This window comes from Papaver somniferum, unplaced genomic scaffold (assembly GCF_003573695.1).
Source record: "Papaver somniferum cultivar HN1 unplaced genomic scaffold, ASM357369v1 unplaced-scaffold_132, whole genome shotgun sequence".
NCBI classification, from domain to species: Eukaryota; Viridiplantae; Streptophyta; class Magnoliopsida; order Ranunculales; family Papaveraceae; genus Papaver; species Papaver somniferum.
In genome coordinates, this window is record NW_020622381.1 from 10,827,826 (window position 1) to 10,852,104 (window position 24,279).

General features: G+C 38.3%; 1 long non-coding RNA gene, 1 other non-coding gene and 1 pseudogene across 2 annotated transcripts; 1 reads left to right on the forward strand and 2 right to left on the reverse strand.

The window, feature by feature from the left end:
- Window positions 1–6,839: 6,839 nt before the first annotated feature.
- TRNAK-UUU lies at window positions 6,840–6,912 on the reverse strand. Its single transcript has one exon. It is a non-coding gene; the product is annotated as a tRNA-Lys (tRNA).
- A 2,507-nt stretch (window positions 6,913–9,419) lies between these two features.
- LOC113332966 lies at window positions 9,420–11,862 on the reverse strand. The gene is made up of 3 exons (XR_003351736.1): window positions 11,612–11,862; window positions 11,350–11,414; window positions 9,420–9,475 (listed from the first exon to the last, which is right to left on the reverse strand). It is a non-coding gene; the product is annotated as an uncharacterized LOC113332966 (long non-coding RNA).
- An 821-nt stretch (window positions 11,863–12,683) lies between these two features.
- Window positions 12,684–15,468, forward strand: LOC113332965 (annotated as a pseudogene).
- Window positions 15,469–24,279: the final 8,811 nt, after the last annotated feature.

Genomic DNA, 24,279 nt, shown 5'->3' on the forward strand with positions numbered 1-24,279 from the left:
TTTTTTTTTTTTTTTTTTTTTTTTTTTTTTTTTTAAACCTGTGTGGGCTTCCAACTCAAAACCAATTGGAAATGGGTGGAGTGGCTTCACACCTTATATATTAAGATCTAGGCTAAGGAGTTAGTTATGTGGGACTATTTTATAATTTCTCCAACAATGGTTGAGACTGACTAACTAAGCAACTCTTCTTTTCATGATGCTACATGAAGACTGGATATATTCAAAGATGAGTATTACTTTCACCTTCATGCTAGCATCACGCAAGTGTTGTACTTGTGAGTTGCACTATCCTCGGTAAGAATAACCGTCATCACCATCTTTAAACTCCATAGAGCCACACACAATCTTTCAACCATATGACACTTTCGGCAGTAAAATTAACCATCAACATTAATGAGGCGGGAAGATCCATGTACTCTTGGCGTCCATGTTGCGGGATCTCATCATCCCTGAAATTATATAAAGTATAGAATAAGAAAACATCAGGACCAACAAAATTAGTTGGATAAAAACGCACAGCCAATACTTGTAACCATGAAGTTACTTCAAACATTGTTAACATAAAACCTATATTCTATACATAAGATGAACACCTAATTGTAATTTTCCGTTAAGGACTATCACAATAGTCCAACTCAACAACAAACTTTACGGACCGTCATAAGTTGTAGTTGGTTAGATAGGTCAATAGGTTTCCCTTAGCAAAAGACCAAGATTGAAAAAAATAAATCATATTGCATTAGTGCAAGAAAAACAAATGACTGCATTTCAAACTCACATACCAATCATAGCCCTCCTAAGAAATTTTGGACCTGTAATAGATATCAGTTCTGTAAAAAATGACTTTCCGACTAAGAATACAATAAGATAACATCTCATTGTCAACTTATTAACCATTCTATATGTTGGGGAAAAGCATCTCATTTTTCTTTTCATGCAATCCAATTCATAAATAACTCAATAAGATACCTAGTTGGACTAATAAGTTCACAAATGTCATCATATTCAGTGTCACTAAGCGGTCCAAACTACACAATCTAAATTCAGGGAAGTGGTCAACTTAACAATCTACACAAAGTACCAACAATGTAAGGCTGGGATGTAACCTATTTCCTCTTAGGGGTGCTTGGTTAGCAAGTTTTATTAGTTGTCAGCATATTCAGTGTCACTAAGCAATCCAAACAACACAATAAAAATTCAGTAAAATCGTCAACTTAAATCTTCACGAAACACCAAAAGTGTAAGGCTAGGTTGTAACATATTGCCTATTCAGGGTGCTTGGTTTAAGCAAGCTTTAATAACCGTCTTTCGTGCTTACCGAGTCTATACCCCCTTACCATGTAGTACATACTCCGCAATATCCTAAAATATGTGTAAAAATACCAATAAATTATGATTTTTCTCTAAAAGTGAGAAGACGGGGTTTAAATTTTATATTCAAATTACTGCAGGCTTTAGAACAAATATGAAACAAAAGACAACACCTGGATTTCCAGCTTTATACTTTCTTACTTGTTTTCAATTCTTTTCTTCTCTGTTAGTTAGAGTTTCTGTATTCTCAAACTTTGATCAGCGTTACCACTTTTTTTTTTTTTTTTTGATTTGCCCGTTGATAGAAGAGTTAGATTAGGAGCAGAACTTTGCTTCATCATTCTTGATATTGTGAAGTGGTTAATCTATCAAATATAACAAAAATATATATGTGTACTGTGGCATTCGTATTTCCAATTACATACAACAATATACGTGTACTAAAAATTCGCAGCGGCTCCAAGACATTAAAGATATTAAACAATATTATATCACTCATTCATATCCATATACATATGCTAACAAAAAAGTTAAATCTTAGTAAATAAAAGATATTTCCTATTTTGTATGGATTTCACATAAATATGCAAGACAAATTCAAAGCGAAAAAATTGCATTACCAAACTATGACCATTATAAAAAAATTCCATTAACAATCAATTGCAATACTCAAGAAGAAGAATGAAGATTGGTGTACCTTCCTAGCAATGTCTGATAAGTGAGCACCAAGGAGTAACGAAGATAAAAAGAAAAACTTGGGTCAAACTGAATTTAATCAATCTGCTTACGCAAACAAAAAGAGGATAATTCTTTTTACAGATTTAAAAGTTATAGGGTTTCCTCATGTTCACCTTCATCTTGCTTTCCTATGCATCGTCTCTGTAATTAAACTTTGCCTCCTAAATTTCCTGGAAGCATCGACCACCGCTGAATTATTCAACATCAATTGAAAATCAATATGAAGATCATAAAGAAATAAAATTAAATACGGGGCATCAGTAACTCAACAGAAAAATTAAATCATTGTTATAAACTTTCCACTTAAATTTCTTGCAAACATCAGCAACATCAATCAAAAAGAGAAAAATAAATAAATAGATATAGATTTAGAAATTCTAGGGTCTCAGCATGTTTACGTTCTAATCCCTTTCCTCTGCACCGTACTTTTGATTAAAAAAATTCCTGCAAACATCAAGCAACATCAATCAAAAAGAGAAAAATAAATAAATACAGATTTGAAAATTCTAGAGTTTGAGCATGTTTACATACTAATCCCTTTCCACTGCTCCGTATTTTTGATTAAACCTTGCCTCCTGAATCTCCAGCAAACATCAGTCCTCCCAATTTCTGTTCAACCGCATACCCACCAGTATCATAGCCAATCAATCCTGGCCGTCCAAGTCCAACACGATCCGAACGTTCCCGATCGCGGGATGATAATTCGATAAATCCTGTCCCCCGATTGACTCTTTGATCAAGGTGACAAAGTCAATATGGATTCATACATAAGAAAAGGTTACCTATGGGATATGGGAAGGAAAGAAGATTTCACATAGTAATTTTAATCTTTGTGATGTTTTTAAAGAAAGATACAGTTACTATTACATCTAATTCTGGAAGAAAAAGAACACGGCTAATAAAAACTTAAATATATTAATTACTGATAGTGTGATAATAAAAGTGTGAGGGGATCCCTCCTCTGATTTAAAATATGGTATATAGTATACATTTTCTATTTCAACTACCTCGTCTTTGTATATTTGAATTTCTTGTAGATCAAGGAAAAGCAATTCCTTTCCTTGTTTGCAATTGCTCTACATCTTAAATGATCAACATGTCTCAGATTTATGTTCTCTTAAGAATCATTTTCTTTTCTTATTTTGTAAAAATGATAGACTTTGGTACTTCTCTATCACCTAGCAGCACATTAGATTTCTTATCATGTTAAGCAGCGTTGTTTTCCTTAGCTTCACTGGCTTTGTTGTCATCTACATCAGTCAAGTCATTATAAATATAATCAACATTATCAGTAACTCAGGAGCGTAACCCCATTAAGAAAAGAAAAAACTGCGGTTCTAAGATGATTCAGGAGTTGAGACCTATTTTTTATATATGATTGTATCAGCGAGCTTCAATAACTAACAAATGAGTGGCATATCACCCCATTTGCCTTCAATAACCAACAAATGAGGTTGAGGTCCAATATTAAAGCTCCATGAAGCTGTGTTTATATATGATTGTTTCAGCTGGGATGATATTCACCAAGTCCTGGAATTTGATGTAGAGGCGTGTATCACTCACGTCAACACCTGCAGTCATCCAACACTCGCGGGAAGAGTCTTATCTCAGTGAACGCAGAACAATCTTAGCTTCCCCCATTCTTACTCACATATGGATACCGTCCTCTATTTAGGCGGTGGTTCCAGAGGATGTGTACTTTCAGCTGGCTTATTACCTAACTCTAAACTCTCCCCTCTTTCAGTTTTTGAACATCATCTCTTGATTACGAACTTCTAGAAGTTTGCAAGCGTCATCATTCTAGTCCAAAAAGGATATCACAACACAATTATTTTACCTAATAAGATAACACAAAATTACTTTCACCCAAGTCAATAATGCTTCCTTAACTCAAACAGTTCCTGGTTCACAGTCAACTACCTTAACGATCAGATTTTCAGCACATGAAGAAATACTGAATTTCACAAACGATTAATTCTTTAGCGTACAACAGTTTGATTTCTCATCTCACTTGAAATATAGTTTAATCTTGAATGTATAAACCACCGATAATGTAAATAAAAACATTGTACCTTTACGAACTCACAAATTCCTTGGCCTCTTCCGATAAAATATAAAGTCAATGTACGCAGTATATACACATTAAGAAACAAAAGAATTCACATAATACAGTATGGCCAAATATATTTTTGGAAAACACAAAAAATGTACCTTGTCCTCGATTTTCGGTGCAACAACAGCTGCAGGGCCAGATGAAGCAGAAACAGCAACGGCAGCACCACCACCGCCAAGCCAATGTTGGTGATCAAGTCTTCAACGTTCATCCTCTCAATCAACTTAGCGAAGAGGCCGAGCTAGTAAGACTTATAAGCATTGTGTATTGGCTGTCGCTACGAAGGTAGCTATCTCTCTGCCTGTTACGGGACCTGCGATAAGATAATCTAATTATGAATTATACTCAATACAATTAACTAAAAGGTGGATTTGGAGGAGTAAGTTTGCTCACAAATCATCAATGTTGGGGTGAATTTTTTGTTCAAGAATCCAATAAGAGACTCTATATGAATTCTATATGGGGTGAATATGCATTTGGCAACTCTATACGTATTCTCCACGCCCCCTTCATAAAGCCCTGCAATGACCAAAGTCGAATCATTTGAAAATTCTTCTCAAGGCATTTGATGTTTTCAGTACACTACCTCTACCAATAATGGTTCTTGACATTTGAAAAACATCGATAAGGACGTGAAAATTCATGCTTTAAAAATGTACCAAAAATTAGGCCTTATCAACTACTACATCGAAGGAACTTTCAAAATCTTCAAAGAAACATCACCCATTTCTAATTTCTTAGTAAACAGCTATTTTAAATCAAGCAAATTTACTATTGAAAGACACTGTAGACACAATCTTACCTAGCCGAAACCAACGTAAGAATCGAACTAACTTTCAGCATCTGAGTTGCCATTGCTTCTATCTGCAGCCCACTTGGCACAATTGTCTATTTCGGAAAGAAAAAAAGAAAGAAAGTATTGAACCCTGAACATAATACACAAAGAACAGTAATTTCAGATATTCAAGTTAAATCGAGTCTCTAGAGAAAAATCACCATAAAGACTCACATTGAATAGAGCATATACAGTGTCAACAATAGACTAAGCCTCAGCGACTGGGTTGCACCAATACCGCCACGGGTGTCCGACACAGCGGCGTGTCCAATACGGTAGTTCTGAAAAACTATAACACGGGGACACAGCAGTATATGCTGAAGTACCGTCAATTTTTAAGATATATATAGAAATGTAAACGAGAAAACCACACAACTGTATTTGTTTTGCACTTGTTTACAGTTGCACAAGTGTATTTCTGCTAGCACATGCATGTTTTCGACAATAATCTTCCCTAGAGGTAGGTAACCTTTAGTTCTCAGCTGTTTCCTAGTTTATAGTAAGATAGAAGTATTTTAGGTGTGTCCGAGTATGTGTGGCTGTGTCCATACCGGGACACACGATACGGGGAGCCCCAAGAAGTATTGGTGCAACCCTGCTCAGCGATAATCCGATAAATAACTTAATCTTACACGAAGAACACGAAGCTGCTTGCCTACGGAAAACTTGTAACGATAAGTAGCCACCAACCTAACCAAAAACAAAGCCTCTTTAATAAATCGAGTAGCATCAATTTCAAAAGATATCGCTGAGAACTTCCCAATATTAGGAACAGATTTAGAAAGACAAAAAAAAAAAAAAAACATATTCCTGCCAACACAAAATTTGAACTTGATTCAAGTATCTTTCCCTAGAACCTCTAATAAATTCCTTGGGAATTCAGAAAAGAAAAAAGCAAAGAAAAGTAAAAGAGAATGGTAGGATAGCTGGAGTTTTCCTGTTCTTGATGCCAATACCACAAATCACCTCCTAACCCTTATTTGCTAAGATCTTATTAGAAATTGAGGATTCGACGCGATCATCTGACCTCACTTTTCTTTCCTAACCCCCTAAATCACTGATGTGAGACATGATGAAATTTCAAGGTAATTTAGCCTAAACTCTCAACCAAAACTAACAAAATTTATTAACAAATATTTGTATTATTTACAGACCTGCCAATCTAAGACCTCGAGAAGTCGGGTTCTTGTTGGACCTCACCCCATAGCCCTTGCAGTTGAGGAGCAATTGTGCAAATTGAGATCTCCAGATAACATAGAGCAATGTCCATGCCTAAGCTCCACAATCAAAAGATAAATCAATAAAAGTAACCGATGTGCACATAATATCTAAGTACATTTTAAATGACAAACTCAGGACCGTAACCCCATTAAGAAAAGAACAAACTGCGGTTCTAAGATGATTCAGGAGTTTAGACCTATTTTATGAACAGTATAAGGCTATAAGCAAAGCTTTCCAAGTCATTTTTATTCCTTGTGTGTGATTGTAGACAGATAAGAAGGGAAGTTGAACCTTAACGAAGAAAACATGTTAAAATCATCCCCATTAATTATCTTCCTTTTCTCCTTCTAGCACTTATCACTTTCCTAACCCCGCACACATTCATAAAATTAGGGAAAAACAAATCAATTTCCATTATAAGAACCGGTCCATTCTCCCTCTAAGCCTCTTCCAACCCTTGATTGAACCAAATGATTAGAGCTGTGAGCTGTTGGATAGAAAGTGAGAGCTAAAAAAAGCAAATGAAGTTGAAATTTCACCTTTTTGAAGAAGTGGAAGAAATGGTTGCAGTGGTAGCTACCTTCAGAGCAACAGTCTACAAAAATAATAAGCTCATTGTTATGCCATCTGTGGGAGTCGAACCCACAACTACATGGTTAAAAACCATGCCCTCTACCAATTGAGCTAAGATAGCAGTTTAATTTAATTGCATCCTTATTGTGTAATTTGGCGTGTGTCGTCCATGTGTCCCATTTTTATTCACTGTATATAAGAAATGCAGTCAAGTGATACCTATATACAATAAAAGAAGAGTAACTTATTGACAACGTAAGCTAATATAAGCAAAGTATCTACAGTGGTTCAGTATATCTGAAAAGAAAAAAATAATCAATTTAAACAAAGCAAACATCAAATTGAGAAGATGGGATATATTAGGTATGCAGTGAACAGAGAAGATTAACTGTACATGATAGGAAGAAAATTGCTTGTTACGAAGAAAAGATAAGATTGATATATTGTCCAGAAAAAAAAAAGCCAGGATACCGCAAATGAATCTAACCACATACGATTCCCATGAGTCATATCCAACCTGCAAACAAACCACTGACATAGGTTAGTTCCCTGCGAAAACATAATAATAGATATTGTAAAGAAGAAGATAAAAGAAAGAAACTAAAATATTTAGTTCCCTGCGGTATCACCAATCCGCTGCCTAACCAAACCCAATCGACACTTCAACTGTACTTATGTAGACTCAAGTTTTCCGAAAGAAACCATGAACATCAAAGACTTATGCAGTTCTTTCCTGACCACCACCTTGAGACCCAGTATTGTAGAACATTCCAGCAGATTTGCCAGCCAAAGACTGTGTTCTCCATTGAACCCATGCGAGTCTATTAAAACTTTGCACCGAGCTCCCATAATCCTAGATACGGTAGAGAAAACAAAGATAAGCAACTGATCATCATCAAGATTATTAGAAGTACCATATTAGCAAAAACAACAGAAAACATGTAAGAGAGAAAATACTATTGAAATCAAAGTTTTATTTGAAGTACGATGCATCAATAAATCAGCAGAAGCTAACTTTTCTCCGAAAACCCATACTGATTTTAATCAAGCTGCCTACACCAAATTAAAAATAGGGTTTCCACATGTTTACCTTGTTCTTCCTATGCATCGTTTATGAAATTAGACTTTGCCTCTCAAACCAAATAAATATGTTTGGAGCTTCAAAAAGCAACCCCATGAATCACTTTCAAGCTAACATGATAAATCACCATCTACAATTCAGCACCATATGAAGAGGTTAGTTGTATCATAAGACTCCCAGCTTTGGTGGATGAAGACTCCCAGCCTTCTCTCATCCCGTAGCTTCTACTGGTGCATCTTCAAGGACTTCCTCCCAATTTGCAGGTGCTTTCCCTATTTATTACAATATCCTAGGTTAAATTTCTGCCTATAAAGAGATAAACTATTTCGCTGAAATAAAAAACAACTAAGCAAAAACATGGGCAAGAAATTCTAAACTTTCATCTCTGCTACAAAGGTTGGAATTAAATAGAAAGACTATGAAGAAAGCCTTGGGAGCGACACGGGACCTCGTCGGAATCAACTTTATCTGAAATCCTTCGACCCTTCTTTAATCACAGTATTGGAAGTAGAAATGCTTAACCCATAATTACAATTTCCAGAAGAAGAAGAAAAATCCAAATTAAAAACTCTAATGAATCCCAGTGGCACCTGAAAGTATCTATCTAATCATGGAAAGATGATATTAATCAATCAAAAAAGTCAGGATAGCAGTTGAGTATTTTTGGGGTGCACGGCAAGCAAAAAACGCGGAATGCGTAAACAGGAGGAATGCGTTTTTGGACGTTATTGCATCCATGCTCTCCTGCAACAGTTCTCCTTGTAGCAGCGTTCTTTTCGAGTCCCAAAAAAGTATTTTTATGTCCGACTTGAAAAAAAGTATTTTTTTCAAGTCCCAGTGAACTGCCTAGGTACTTTGGTGATGCACAAAATGAAGTAATTATCTAGATAACCAAGACTACACTCATCCATGACACATAGTTCTAGGTCATATATAGTTCTGATTTTGGTAAACAAAGGTTGATGCTTATTCTTTAATCAAAATCACGTAGATAAAATAAGTATCTTAATATATAATTTGATATTGCATAAAGAGCCTTGTATAAACCCTTGTTACACTCTAAAGCTTGTCATTTGAGAGTAAGACGACACACATTAAAAGATGTAAAAAAATTACCCGACATCTAGATGTTGTCTGGGAAATCTCCTGTTCTCCCCTAGCACAAAATTTACTTATAATTGTACGGATTTGGTAGCTTACGCTTTTTGACTTGTTCATACATGCCTATCATTTTACAAAAAGAAATGCATATTACTTGATCTAGTATAGCGAAGTTAAAAGAGGGAGAAAAATCTCGTAATAGACAATTTGACTTGTTCATACATGCCTATCATTTTACAAAAAAAAATGCATATTACTTGATCTAGTATAGCGAAGTTAAAAGAGGGAGAAAAATCTCGTAATAGACAATAGATGTAAATAGCCTTCTATGAAAACTAAAAGGAGGCCACAGCAGGATAATCAACTGAATTAACTATTTATATTAATCTGACACAATTTGACTCAAGAAAGAGACTGTTAACCTGTGTAATAACAGTGCCACTGAGTGCCCTCTTCGAATGTTCAATGGTCCTCTCTCCCTAGTTGGAGCCCAAACAATAATCTGAAACCAAAGGAAGAAAAAAAAAAGTGAGAATCGACTTTAAAAAAAAAAAAATCTTGTGATTTTGGCAAGGAAATCACAGTTGTAATTGAAAATTTCTGAGCTTAAGACGATGGAATTGAAAAAGTGGTACGCAATGTAGATTACTCAATGCAAACAAACATGGATGCAGAAACTCATGCATCTTTATAGATAGCAAGTACACCCAAAAAATGGTGGCTATGGTTACTGCTAAATAGGGGCGATGAGGAAAAATTCAAAAAGGCCTTTCCGAGTAAGGAGTCATAGCTTGAGGGAACCACATAATCATGATGGACATGGATATCCATTTTCACAAATGGCCCCTCAGATGCAAAAGTGTTGTTTATCCTCCCTAATCAAAATGAATTAAGAAAATTTTTGCTCTAGGAGAAAGGTAATTAAAAATTTAAAACTATGGTGGCTGGTGCGACTGAATTTAAGCTATCAAACCAATAAAACAACTCAAAACAAAAACGAATGCATATAATTCCCATAACAAAGGAGACTTTACCTACATGATATTGCCACAAATAATGGTTCTTAAACTAATCTAACAAACGCTCCTGCATGTCTTCCCATAACTCCTTGTTCTTCGGCATTTATTAGCATTTTGTTGTCTGTTGTCATGGTTCAGAGCTATCTAAAATCCTATTGCTTAATGTCTGTTGTCTACGTATAAAGTACCTCGTCGGAATCAACTTTATCTAAAATCCTTCGACCCTTCTTTTAATCACAGTATTGGAAGTCGAAATGCTTAACCCATAATTCCAATTTCCAGAAGAAGAAAAAAATCCAAATGAAAAATTCTAATGAATCCCAGGGGTACTTAAAAGTATCTATCTAAGCATAGAAAGATGAAATTAATCAGACAAAAAAGTCAGGATAGCAGTTGAGTATTTCTTGGGGGTGCACAGCAAGCAAAAAACACGGAATGCGTAAACAGGAGGAATGCGTGTTTGGCCGTTATTGCATCCCTGCTCTCCTGCAACAATTCTCCTTGTAGCAGCGTTCTTTTCAAGTCCCAAAAAAGTATTTTTATGTCAGTTCATGACATACGGTCAAGAAAAAGAACACTTAAGTATCAACTTGTGTATGTATTACCGCGTAACGCGGCAAAGGTAAGTATTTATGCTCCCCATGATATTGTCAGTAGCAGTTCCGTTTAACAGGAAAATCTAAAGGCCATTTTCCATTCGTTAGAAGTTTATTGGAAAATCTAACATAAAGACACAAACCAAATAAGATGTTGGATCAATCTAGTTGTTGAATCAGTGATGTTGTTATCATGAAGTGAGAATTATTTTCATCATCAAAGTAGAAAGATGGAAACAGTCTTGTGAAAAAACACCACTAATTAGTAAAAGGACATCCTTATAAGATGACTGTAAAAAGGAAAAAGAAGAAGACCAATTAAGCTCTTAAACAGGCCAAATCCACATTCAAATCCGAGACTCGCCCTTTAATATCCTTCTAATTGGTTCATTTTCTATTCAAAATAGTATCCCAAAGTGCCTTACCGAAAATTAGACCCAATTGAACTTAATGCATGCTATAGGATATGAAGGTGACAACCACAAAATGTAGTCGACTATAAAACTGTGAATCCCACTTTTACTCAGCGATTCTCAAAACCCAGTAAAACAATAACCATAAGCATTTGATAAACACATGTTAAACAACAAATATATTTCTGATACCACAAATCACAAACCCCAAATCCAGTTAATTACACTAAAAGAGTAACAAAAGGAATACAAAACCCTAGATTCTACTTCTCCTCCTCTGCTCAAAACATCATCAAATTAATTCCACTGCAATTATGTTTAAAACAAAAATTATTGTGAAAATCTTACCTTTCTCTTTGAAGAACTTTGAGTGGAACTGTCTTTGATGGCCCTTCCGATCCTTCAAGTCCTTCCTAAAATCAAACATATATCATCAAAAAACTTGGCTTGAAAAGCGAAACAGGAGGAAGAAAAGAAGAAATCCTGACCTCAGTTTCACAATTATAATCACCGAGATCGAGATCAAAATTATCAACAGGAAAAACACTTAAACTCTAGTCTATATGACCCGAGGGATTTGAGAGATTTGTTTGGATGTTCAGGCAATCACCTTCATGTTTGACAACGTGCCTACAACCCCAAATCAATGACATTGTCCCCAGGTTGTTAACCAATCTACAAAAGCAGAATTCAATTACCCATAATTTGCAAAAACTCATCAAAAAAATTGCATAAGCAAACAAATTCAACCCGTAACTCAGTAATTTGAAACAACAAACCCAATATATCAAATTGATAAAGTATATTTGTTAGCGAGATAACCCAACAACCCTTAAACTAAATTAAACACCATACTGAATAACTCCCTAATTTACACCCAAATATATGAAACCCTAGGTTTCAATTTCTAAAATCATTGCAAGAATCAATTAGACGGTTAATTGATGGAACAGAGAAACTGTATTACAGACGGTTAATTGATGGAACAGAATCAAGGTTACACTTTGATGTATGATTGGGACTGTGGATCCATAAATTGATTAGTGTTTTAATACGTGTTCCTTGGAGTTTCGTTTGAGACGGGACTTTTAGATCATTCATAGCCGTCCAAGTCATAGCTCGATCAGGATGACGGCGATCGCCAGATCAGGTTCCCGTCAAATCCTGTCCGTCTAATGACTTTCAAATCTCAAAGTCAAAGACCACCTTTTTTTAATTACAGTGATGTATTCCAGGTTTCTACTTCACTCTGAAGGTTAATGGTCCATATTAATTCCTTCTGATAACTCATTAGCTCCCCTTCTCCCGGCGATTGTAATAGTTTTCTTGTGTTTTGAAAGTACTGGCCATTCCTTCCGACCGTTTTGCTGCTACAAAATCTTTACTTCAAGATAGAAACTGAACTTTGTCAAACGATTTCAGGAGTGCGTACGTTAATTATTTTAGACTGGCAAACTCTCTACCGTGGTACGACCAACTTCCGTGAAATGCTCCATTGTCGTCGTCACCGGTTACAGACCTTACGACTCGATGACGTTCCCTAATTTCCAATGGTCAAAATGCATTGAACAAGTTTGAGGAGTTTGAGGGGCCTTGATAAAGTTGAGCCCGCCAAAATCACTTTCTGTATATAATCTACAATCTACCCTCAGAAAACAGAACTTTGCGAGTGAATACACTTTCAGTTGTGTTTCCACCATGATTGTTGAATGTAGAAGTTCTCCTTCATCTCTCCTTCTCACAATCCCAACAAAATCTCCACCAAAATGTCAATCTCAAATAATTAATAGCACTAAGAATCTACAAACTCCTCAAATCCGAAAAACCCACAAACAAAAATCAAAACCTCCGATACTTCCTATTAAGAAAACAGAACAGAAGAACAAAAATATCAAGAAAAAATCATACATCTACACCACCAGAACACACAAATCATCAAACCCACTTTCCGTACCACTCCATAGCAAAAACCCATCATCAATTTACGAAGACATTCAAAATCTTGCAAGAAACGGTAAAATTAAAGAAGCATTGACAGTTTTAGATTATTGTGACAAAAAGGGTATTCCTGTTAATACAACTACTTTTTCATCACTAATTGAAGCTTGTATTAGATTAAAATCACTCCATCATGGTCGTCAAATTCATACCTTTATGAATATAAATGGGTTTGAAGATAATGAGTTTTTGTGTACTAAGCTTGTTTATTTGTACACTTCATGTGGAGCAATTGAACATGCTGAGAGAATTTTGTCAAATATTCCTTCTCAATCAAACAGTGTTTATCCTTGGAATGCTTTACTCAGAGGAAATGTTGTTTACGGCGGGAAACGATATGGAAATGTGCTTGATACGTATGCGCAAATGCGCGAATTGGGGATCGAATTAAACGTGTATACGTTTTCTTGTTTGATCAAGAGCTTCGCTGGGTCTTCTGCACTTACCCAAGGAATGAAATGTCATGCACTTCTGATAAAGAATGGATTTGTTAGTGGTTCTGTTTTACTACAGTCTAGTTTGATTGATATGTACTTTAAGTGTAGTAAAATCAAGCTTGCTCGCCAAGTATTTGAAGAAATTCCTGAACAGGAAGTTGATGATGTTGTTTGGGGTACGATGATTGCTGGTTTTTCGCATAATAGGTTGAAGAGAGAAGCAGTGGAGTATTTAAGATGGATGATAGGTGAAGGGGTTTTGCCAAATTCGATTATACTGACGACAATCCTTCCTGTTATTGGAGAGTTGGGGGCATTGAAATTGGGTAAGGAGATGCATGGGTATGTGATAAAAACCAAGAGTTACTCGAAGCAAATCTTTATACAATCCGGTTTAATAGATATGTATTGTAAGTGTAAAGATATGGGTTATGGAAGGAAAGTGTTTTATGGTTCAGCAGAGAGAAATGCTGTTTCTTGGACTGCTCTTATGTCTGGTTATGTATCAAATGGGAGGCTTGATCAAGCACTAAGATCGATAATTTGGATGCAACAAGAAGGTGTGAAGCCTGATGTTGTAACAATTGCAACTGTTCTTCCAGTTTGTGCAGAATTGAAAGCCTTAAAACAGGGAAAGGAGATTCATGGATATGCTGTGAAAAATAGATTGGTGCCAAATGTTTCCATTGTTACCTCTTTAATGGTTATGTACTCAAAATGTGGCCATATACGGTACTCTTGCAAGTTATTCGATGGAATGGAGAGGAAGAACGTAATTTCTTGGACGGCTATGATAGATTCTTACTTGAAAACAGGTGTCTAGATGAGGCAATTGCAGTGTTTAGAGCGATGCAGCTATCAAAGTACAGACCAGATCCTATTGCAGTTTCGAGGATTTTAAGTGTTTGTGGAGAGTTGGGTGCGGCAAAGCTTGGAAGGGAAATACATGGACATGTCTTGAGGAGGGAATTTGAGTCGAATCCTTTTGTTTCCACAGACATTGTGAAAATGTATGGGAAATGTGGAGATATTGAGAAAGCGAAGAGGGTCTTTGATATGAACCCTTACAAGGGACCTATGACATGGACTGCACTTCTAGAGGCTTATGGAGATAATGAAATCTATCGAGAAGCTCTCCGAACTTATGATGACAACGTTGGAAGTAGTGGATTTAATCCAAACCATTTTACTTTAACAGTAGTTCTATCTATTTGCAGTCGAGCTGGGTTTGCTGATGAGGCTAAGAAGATATTCAACTCCATGACTAGAAGATACAAAATTGATGCATCAGAAGAACATTATTCTACCCTTATAGGACTTTTAAATCGTCTAGGGCATTCCGAAGATGCTGAAAGATTTACACATCTGAGTTCATTAGCTACTTCGCGTTAAGAGAAATGCGTGGTGTTCCGAGAATGGAACCTTGTTTTGTTAGCACTACAAAGGCACACAATTTTCCTTCAACAACAGCCCGGAATAACTGTCAGAATCAAGTAAGCCCAAGCTGTTTCGAGTCTTCTGACTCTCAAACCTATCCTGAAGTAATCTGTACATTTTGTTTTGTAGAAGCATAATCGGCATGAAGGAATCTGTCACTAGATTTGGAGTTGAATGAAATGTTCCAGAAGCTTTTATTGAAGAAACAGAAATGACACAGTTGTGAACTGTTAACCAAGATGGTTGTAAACTAGGTTCGTCTGCATGATCTTTGTTTACTTTAGCTTTATTTATTTGTTTTTATCTTTAGATAAACACCATGGACGGAGTATTGAGCCAACTCCACCTCATTCATATGGAAGTGTCTGCATCCAAGTCAAAAATAAACGTGCAAAAAAACAGAGTTTCAGTTGATATGGCAAAGATCTCATCCATATTCTTGGGCCCAAAGGTCTGCATATTTTGGATGTTACTATGCTATTCGCTGTGGAGTGCACAGTGGATTGGGTTTCTATGTTCCTCTACAGTATTATGGATCATCATTGTAGTAAAATGTGATTTGAAATTGCATGTTGGACATTTTTCGATTGGCCCTTTTTGGTTTCCTTACTGTGGCATTCTCAGCACAATCCCCTCCACATGCTAAAATAAATTTGAAGCATTTTTTTAGTAGTACCAATCGGGTTTAGGTGGTTCTTATCCTGTTGGCAGTTAAACAACAAGATCGGCTCAAATTGTTGATTGAAATTGGCAGCTTTTATATGACAAGAAAGTATAGTATCTGTTAAGACCGACTGATTGGAATAGTAAGTCTAGAACTGTGAGTGGCCGGGGTGTAAAGTAGTAGTAGTTGTAGCTGTAGAAGGATGAGGATTGGACTCGACTTATAGTACTAGCTAGCTCCTATACTCTGCCAGCTGAATCACAGCATTCCTGACTTATGGGTAGATTGACAGATAAATGGAATGAATGAAAATGGAAAACGGATCTGTTTTTGGTCTACCACGCCGTATTATCTTCCGGTTCTTAGGTTGTAACCTTACCCTTTCTTCACAGACTTGATATGATTTTGAGAGAGAGCAGTAGTAGTAGTAGTGTGGTACATTGAATTGTCATGATTTTGATGAATCACTGATATGACTATTACTGATTTTCTGACTAATTTCTATCTATATAGACTATCTCAAAGTACAACTGTTTTTTTTTTCTTTCAACTCATTTCTTTCACATTACTTTCGGTTCTACATCCAAAAGCATGTATCCACTTTACCCTTAATTAACCCCATTATCCCCACACATCAACAAGCCCTGCTAACATGTTTAATCTTGATTCCCTTTTCTGTCTGTCTGGATCATCTTATCATCAGTTTCTTTATATGGGCAGGTTTTAGATATTTCTGCAAGGGGAGTAGGGACTTAAAGTCTTAAAACTTTAAGGATCCTAATCAAAGAAGTTTACTACTACTACTACAACTACAAGTGATGATTCTTGATAATTAGGGTTCACAAGCACCACACATACTCGACACATTATTCATTTAAAACAAGCAAAAACCATATCTGTATCGTGTCACTTAACGTCATATTCATGTTTACCTTATATTTGCATGCTTTGTTGGTTGGTGTACTTTTTGGATTAGGGGAAGGCCAACCAAGCCTTCCAAACTGCCAGCCAGGCAAATATATTTTCATATGACCTTTTTTTGTTATTATTATCATCATTCTTGTATTATTTTCGGTACTACTAGTAAAAAAAATTGCTGTGAAGGGAATTAGCTAAGCTTATCTATAATATCTTTCTCAATGTTGGTAGCATATATGGTTTCAAAACTTGGCCAATTTGCCTGGCTGATTAAGACATTGTACCAGAACCGAATCTTCCCCAGCTTTACAGCAAATGAAATGAGCTAGCAGCGAAGTCATCATGCTTGATTTCTTGAGCATGCACCTTTTACCTAATCAATGTGAACGTTTTTTTCTGTCTTTGATCCTGTTACATTATTAGCAATCATAATAATAATTCTAAATTTTTACGCGCCTAGATAGGGTATAGATAGAACACTAATTAACCTATCATTTCTAATCACAATTATTATCGGTCATTTGTGCATGTGTTCCATTGGATTCTGCCTGTATATTGCCTAAGAAACTTAAAAATGTTGCTTTCTTTCCAAACACAAAAATAATTACTATCATTATATATAAATGTGGGTAGGACCTTTGTTTCATCTGAGACCAAAATCCGTTCAGAACTTCACATCATCATATTGGTACGTCCCGCATGGTTTATACCTTCTTTTTCTTTCTATGTCGGTGTGAGGTGTATATGAGATGACCGTTGGCAATCAGCGCCAATGACTATTAGACTAGCAGCATATGCAGATATGCTCGTGTTTATACGTACAACTGTGGTTAGCACTATGTCATTCGTACGCAACTTGCTCATTTGCTGATGTTAATCATAGCACGGCACCAATCTACAGTTTTGGATTACCTGGATCGTAATACATGTTGACCACGATCCAGAGGGTGTTTCTTTTAATATTTTCGTTATAAATGTAAACATAAACTATAAGTACGAAACTGCACTGATGAATATGTATTGTCTAACTTTGAAGAGATATCAAGGAATTGAAAACGTGATATTAAGCTTACATTGATGAACATTGTGGTACTTTTAAAACCAAATACAGCCCTTTGAACATTTAACATACATTGATTCTGGTAATACAACATTTCATATGTACCTTGATAAACTTTGGCTAAACTTTTTTAGGAAATAATTTTCTTGATGCTTGCATGTACACATTTCATCATACACCACGTGTACAGAAAGAGACACGTGGAAGACATGTAAAACAAGATATCAAAACATGATAACAAGCATCTCATCAGAAGAGGCCACCGGTCAGCAGATCCGACGGTCAGGGACAGAGGATCACAGAGGTATGATGGCTTAGAGGAGCACCAGATAATACCCCTTGGGTATTAATACACCCAATCCCGAGGAAGATCCCAAATCAACGGCTGAGAGGAAGTTTGACTGACACAGATGTGACCAGACAAAGAGACACTTGTCTGACACGAGCAGACATCCATCTACCCGCATTAAATACCAAAGAGATAAACACGTGTCAATCAGCTCGTGGAAGAGGCGAGGATAACCCCTCGTATTCAAGCTCAGACCGCAGCATATGCCGAAGACCTCTGCATAATGGGCACAAAGCACAAGAAGATAAGATTACAACGGCACCTCAGAAGTAGGACCCATGTTCCAACCCTATAAATACCCCTCTCCACTAAGAGAGAAGGGGTCGACCAATCCAGAGCAATTATAGGAGAATATAGGAGAGAGAAATAGGAAGAGTAAGTAGTCCCCCTATTTCCGCAGACCTATGTATACTCTAAAGTCATTCGACTATCTTTGTAATCATTCAATACATAGTGAAACACCAGCCCCGTGGATGTAGGCCTTAGTGCTGAACCACATAAATCTTTGTCTTATTTACATTTCAGCACCTTACATTCAGCGTTGAACTTCATGTGCTTTACATTTATACTTGATTCTCTGTTTATTCCTTTATACGAACATTATTTATGATAATATTCGACTAGACAATGACAAGCTCGAAGGCTTCGAGTCGATGAATCGATACAAGCATCCCCTTTACACATGCGGCGTACAATTCTAGAATTAGAATGTATGCGAATATTGTTTGTGAACACGTGGATGGATTCGTGATTTATGTGTTCACAATATGGCGCTAGAAACAGGGACTTTGTCCCGGTAAAAGATTTATCTTATCCTGTGATTTCACCTTAGACGCGCATTATGGTTGTGCCCTATTCTGGTGCTTTCAAAACCTTTTTTATTCTGGGTTCAGTGTGCTTTCAAAACCTTTTTTATTCTGGGTTCATGGTCTTCATTTTAACAAACACCATTTCAAAGCAGACAAATCCACGGCTATCTATCACAGATTTGCACGTGAGGCGTTTTTCTTTTAAAACTAAGACTTAATAATCCAGATTCATGAGTTCTCGCGACGGATCTGCCTTTTCAAGAGTTTTCCTTTTCAAAAGTAGTCTGAAAACAAGGTCCATGATTGTGTATTAGAGGATTTGTATTGCGAAAACTAGACCGATGGAGTCTTTATGTTTCTCTTTTATTAAGGCCCTTGGGCAGCTCATTTCCTTTTATTCCAATAATTTTGCGGATACGAATGGCACTAACCCGATCCTCGTGGGTATCTTTGGTTCTCTTTATTTATTCCCCTATGCAGAAGAAGACTAAAAATGGAAAAGATACTAGAGGCAGGAAAAACCAAAGCCTCATCAAAGGAGACACCGAGGATTACCCCGGTCATGACCCGAAGCAAGAAGAAAGGAGACAAAGCTAAAACAGCTACTCAGAGGCAGGATGCTGCGGAAATCACCTCACCTATGAACACTAACTCCATTGCAGCCGCGGCTCTCAAAGCAGCAGCCACAAAGAACAATGCAACTGTTACGGCCCTCCAGGATACAGAAGCTAACAAGACTTTGGTTTCAAACCAAATTCATCAACAAAGAGAAGGGGTGGCAGAATCTGTGACACATCAGCCCGCACATCCACCAGTCTTCGGAATGCCGTCAACCAACGGTCAGAATCAAACCATACCAGTGGTTTTAGTACCGCGGGTGGAAGCTCAACCGAGGGGACCAAAATTGGAGATACCAACAATTGAAGATGATCCTCTGCCACCCTTAATACACACAGTAGACGAAGGGGGAACTATGGTCGTAGGGGTACAAGCCGGAACTCCCAATCAGGGATCAAACCAGTCCCACGGACTGATGGTAGAGCTCGAAGAATTGAAAAAGAGCCAGCAGGTCTAAGCAGATATCGTAGCTCTTCTGGCCAGGGAGAACCAAGACTTGAAAGATAGGATTGCCCAAAGCACGAAGACTAGACAACAACTGGACGAAGCAAATTCTAAAGCACCAGAGCCTAATCGAGACCGAAGAATCATCCTAGCAAACGCCGCTAAAGGAAGCAGTGCATCCGATCCGAAACATGCCTCCGAAGACTTAGACTATTATGACAGTGAAGTTCGAAGAAAGAAACGCTCAACTGAGCATGAGAACGTGGGATATTACCACGCAATGGAGGAGATGCGTGATGAGATGATGGCTGAGATCAGGCAGTTAAAAGCCAGACAAGGCGGAGGAAGGCTTGAAGATGTGATGAAAGAAGCTAACTCCACGCCCCTAACTCATCGCCTGGAAAATACCCCCATTTCATTAAAGTGCCTTGTCCCAACTTTTGAATGCTATGACGGATCCAGTGATCCCGCGGCACATATCCGGTATTATAATCGTATCTTAGCCCGATGGAGTCAAAATGACGCCGTCCTCTATAGGTATTTCCCATCAAGTATGAAGGGATCGGTTTTGTCTTGGTTTGAAAACCTGCCACCTGATTCCATCAACTCCTACGATCAACTCGCAGAGAAATTCTTGAGAACCTACATGTGCAACAAAGCTGTCAACACCGGAATGGATAAACGTTTTTCTCTAGCAATTGGTTACAAGGATAACACGAGGGAATACACCAACATATGGCACAAGATCTTCCAAGCCATAGGGAGTGTGGATCCCGTAGTAAGCATCAACTGCTACAAGTGGGGATTAGACCGAATGAGTCCACTATTTGTTGAGATCCACGTAAGCGTACCTAAGACATAAGGAGATCTTCGAATAATTATTGAGAAGTATGCTCGTCTTGAAGAAATCCAGCGTGAGAACCCGAGGGCACAAACACAGAGTTCTCACCGTACCAATTCCGCAGAAAAAACCAACGGGGCCAAAAGAAATAGCTCAGTGGAACGACCGCACGAAGATAGGAAGGAACGAAGAGATGAACGACGAAAAGACGATCGAAAATTCGAAGATCAGGTTTACACGAAGCTCAATGCTATCTACGCTCGGATCTTGCAAGAGATCAAAGGAAGGGAAAATTTGGAGTGGCCGTGGTCTAAGGGAAAACATCCCCCAAGGACCGAGAAGTCTAAAGATTATTGTGAGTATCATTGCTTCAATGGACACCAGACCGAGAAATGCAAAAACCTCAAAATAATGATCCAAAGATTGATTGATGCTGGCGAACTTAAGAAATACATACGAAAGGAGGTCACCGAGGACAGATCCAAACGAACCAAGCAAGTCCAACTTCCAGAGGGAAACCGCACAATCAACACCATCTCGTGTTCCGAAGCCGCAGGGACCTCACTTACAGCGCAGATAGGAAAGAGGCTACGAAAGCAATTCGAAGACTACTGCGAATTATATAAGATTGATGGCGTAGAGGTGGACGAGCACGAAGAGTGGATGGACGCACCTATCATCTTCGATACTGAAGATATCGAAGAAGATATGGAAGACCATAACGATCCCTTGGTCCTCACACTACCAGTGGCCGGATGTAACCTCAAAAAGATCCTCATCGACGGGGGAAGCTCAGTGAACGTTCTATTCTACGACGCCTTCAATCGGATGAAGCTCCATGATGAACAGCTGATGACCTCTTATTACACCATCTACGGGTTCAACAGAGCGCCCACAAAGCCATTGGGAGACATCGTGTTGCAGGTGAACGCCGGGCCCATGAAAGTAGAAACACGATTCAGCGTGGTAGACGCCCCATCCCCCTATAACGCCATTATTGGACGAAAGTGGGTACATAAACTCAAGGGAGTGGCAGCAACTTACTACCAATATCTCAGGTTCCCTACACCCGAGGGAGTAATGGAAATCAAGGGAGATCGGGTCTCTGCAAAAGAGTGCCAGGCCACTCAGGATCGTATCAACAACGAACAGGAAGAGCAGCGAAAAACCTGAAGGATCAAAAATAAAGAAGTTGCGAAAGAAAAGGCCATAGACCTGTTCCTCAAGAAAACCGCAGGGAAGGGCATGACAAAGGATGATAATATCCTTAACACAGAGGCAAGTACTTCAGCAGCCAACGAAGGACAGAAACATACCAAATAGCAATTAAAGAACGTCCCAGTCCTCGGGGACCCGAAGCCGGTGTTCACACCAGTGGAGCCCGTAAATTAAATCAACATAGGAACGGAAGAAAACCCGAAGATGATCAAAGTAAGGACCATAATGGACGAAAAAAGAGAAGATTCCTTAACCAAATTACTTAAAGAATACGCGGATGTATTCGCCTGGAAGTTAGGAGACATGCCGGGGATTGATCCGAAAATAATCCAACACGAGCTGCGCATCAAACCAGGCACGCCACCTTTCAGGAAGAAAATAAGAAAAGTTGCACCAGAGTATCATAAGGGAGTAGAAAAAGAACTTCGGAAACTACTAGAAGCAGGCTTCATCAAGGAAGTCAAATATCCTACATGGATCTCCAACATGGTCGTCGTTCCTAAGAAAAATGGAGGGGTTAGGATATGCATCGACTTTACTAACCTCAACAAGGCATGTCCAAAAGAAAGCTATCCCCTACCGAGCATAGATCAACTGGTTGAAGCAGTGGAAGGGTACGAAGAGCTGTCATTCATGGACGGATATTCTGGTTACAACCAAGTAGCCCTGGCATAAGAAGATCAACTACACACATCATTCTACACCCCGCATGGCCTTTATTGCTACACTAGAATGCCCTTTGGACTTCGAAACGCAGGGGCAACTTACCAGAGAATGGTCGATGTTATCTTCATGCCATGGATTGGTAGTACCCTAGAAGTCTACGTTGATGACATGCTCGTCAAAAGTAGGCTGCGCAAAGATCACCACCAGGACCTGAGAGATATTTTCGAAGCAATGAGGAAACATCACATGAAAGTAAATCCATAAAAATGCACCTTCGGTGTCACCTCAGGGAAATTCCTCGGATATCTGGTAACAAAAAGGAGTATTGAGGTAGACCCCGCGAAGATTCAGGCCATAGTGGAAATGCCATCTCCGAAGAATTTAAAAGAAGTGCAAAAGCTCAATGGGTCCTTAGCATCCTTGGGCAGATTTATTGCCCGATCCTCGGACAAATGCAAACATTTTTTCAATATTCTCAAAAAAGGGAGTAAGTTTGAATGGACCGCAGAATGCGAAGAAGCCTTCCAAAGAATCAAGGAACACCTGGCTTCAATTCCAATCATGCAGAAGCCTGATCCTGATGAGGTTTTGGCATTGTACATAGCAGCAACAGAAGACGCAATTAGCGCAGTGTTGGTCAAAACCAATACGAAGATAGAACAACCTATCTATTATGTCAGCAAGACCCTCAATTCTGCGGAAAGGAATTACACGAAGATCGAACAACTCATCCTGGCATTAGTATGGGCTACTCAAAAGCTGAGAACCTATTTTCTAACTCACTTCATCCGCGTCCCATGCAAAGCACCACTGGAAGCAGTCCTCAAAAGCGCGGGAAAAGTAGGTAGAATAGCCAAGTGGAACACCCACCTGGACCAATTCAACATCATTCATGAAATTCAACATTCCCAAAAATCCCAAGTTTTTGCGGATTTCTTAGCAGACCTCCCCCTGGACAACGATGAAGAGATTATGGGAATACCAGAAGCCGACGAGGAAAGCAAGGATCCAGTTGATGTCCTCGAACCCGCGAGTCAAAGACAATGGGAAGTCTTCGTTGATGGTTCCAAAAATAAGGAAGGGGCAGGAATAGGCATTGTCATCACCACCCCAACTGGAGAAAGGATCGTACAGGCACTCAGGTTAGAATTCAAAGAGCATACTAACAACATCGTCGAATACGAGGCAGTCGTACATGCTCTCCGCTTAATAATAGAGATGTGGGTAACTGATGTAAGACTGACAAGTGATTCACAGCTTGTCATACGGAAAATAGGGCTATAATACAATGTGTACGACGACACCCTCTCAGCTTACATGGCCTTGGTCCAAACATTGGCATCGCAAATTCCGAACATCAAGTTCCGGCACTGATGCAGAAGGGACCTCAGGCACGCGGATGCCCTAGCATATATATCATCCATGCTGAAGGACAAGAGTATCGAAGCTATCAAAATAACAAGGGTATACGAGCCTTCGATTGCATCACAATTTTCCTTTGCTACAAATCAAGATACAGTGGAAGAAAATATCGAAGATCAGGTGGGAGAAGACATCTGTGACGATTTTGACGAAGAAGATATCCTGTCAAGAGCAAATCAAGACGAAGATTTCAACAACGAAGATGATTGGAGAATGATGATCTATGCGTTTCTCAAGGATGGAACCTTACCCACGGATCACAAACAAACCAGGAAAATACTCTCCAAAGTAGGAAGATATGATCTTCGGGATGGGATCCTGTACAAGAAATCTTTCCTCGGACCGTTACTACGTTGCTTATCCAGGAAAGAGGGGCATCGAATTCTAAACGACATCC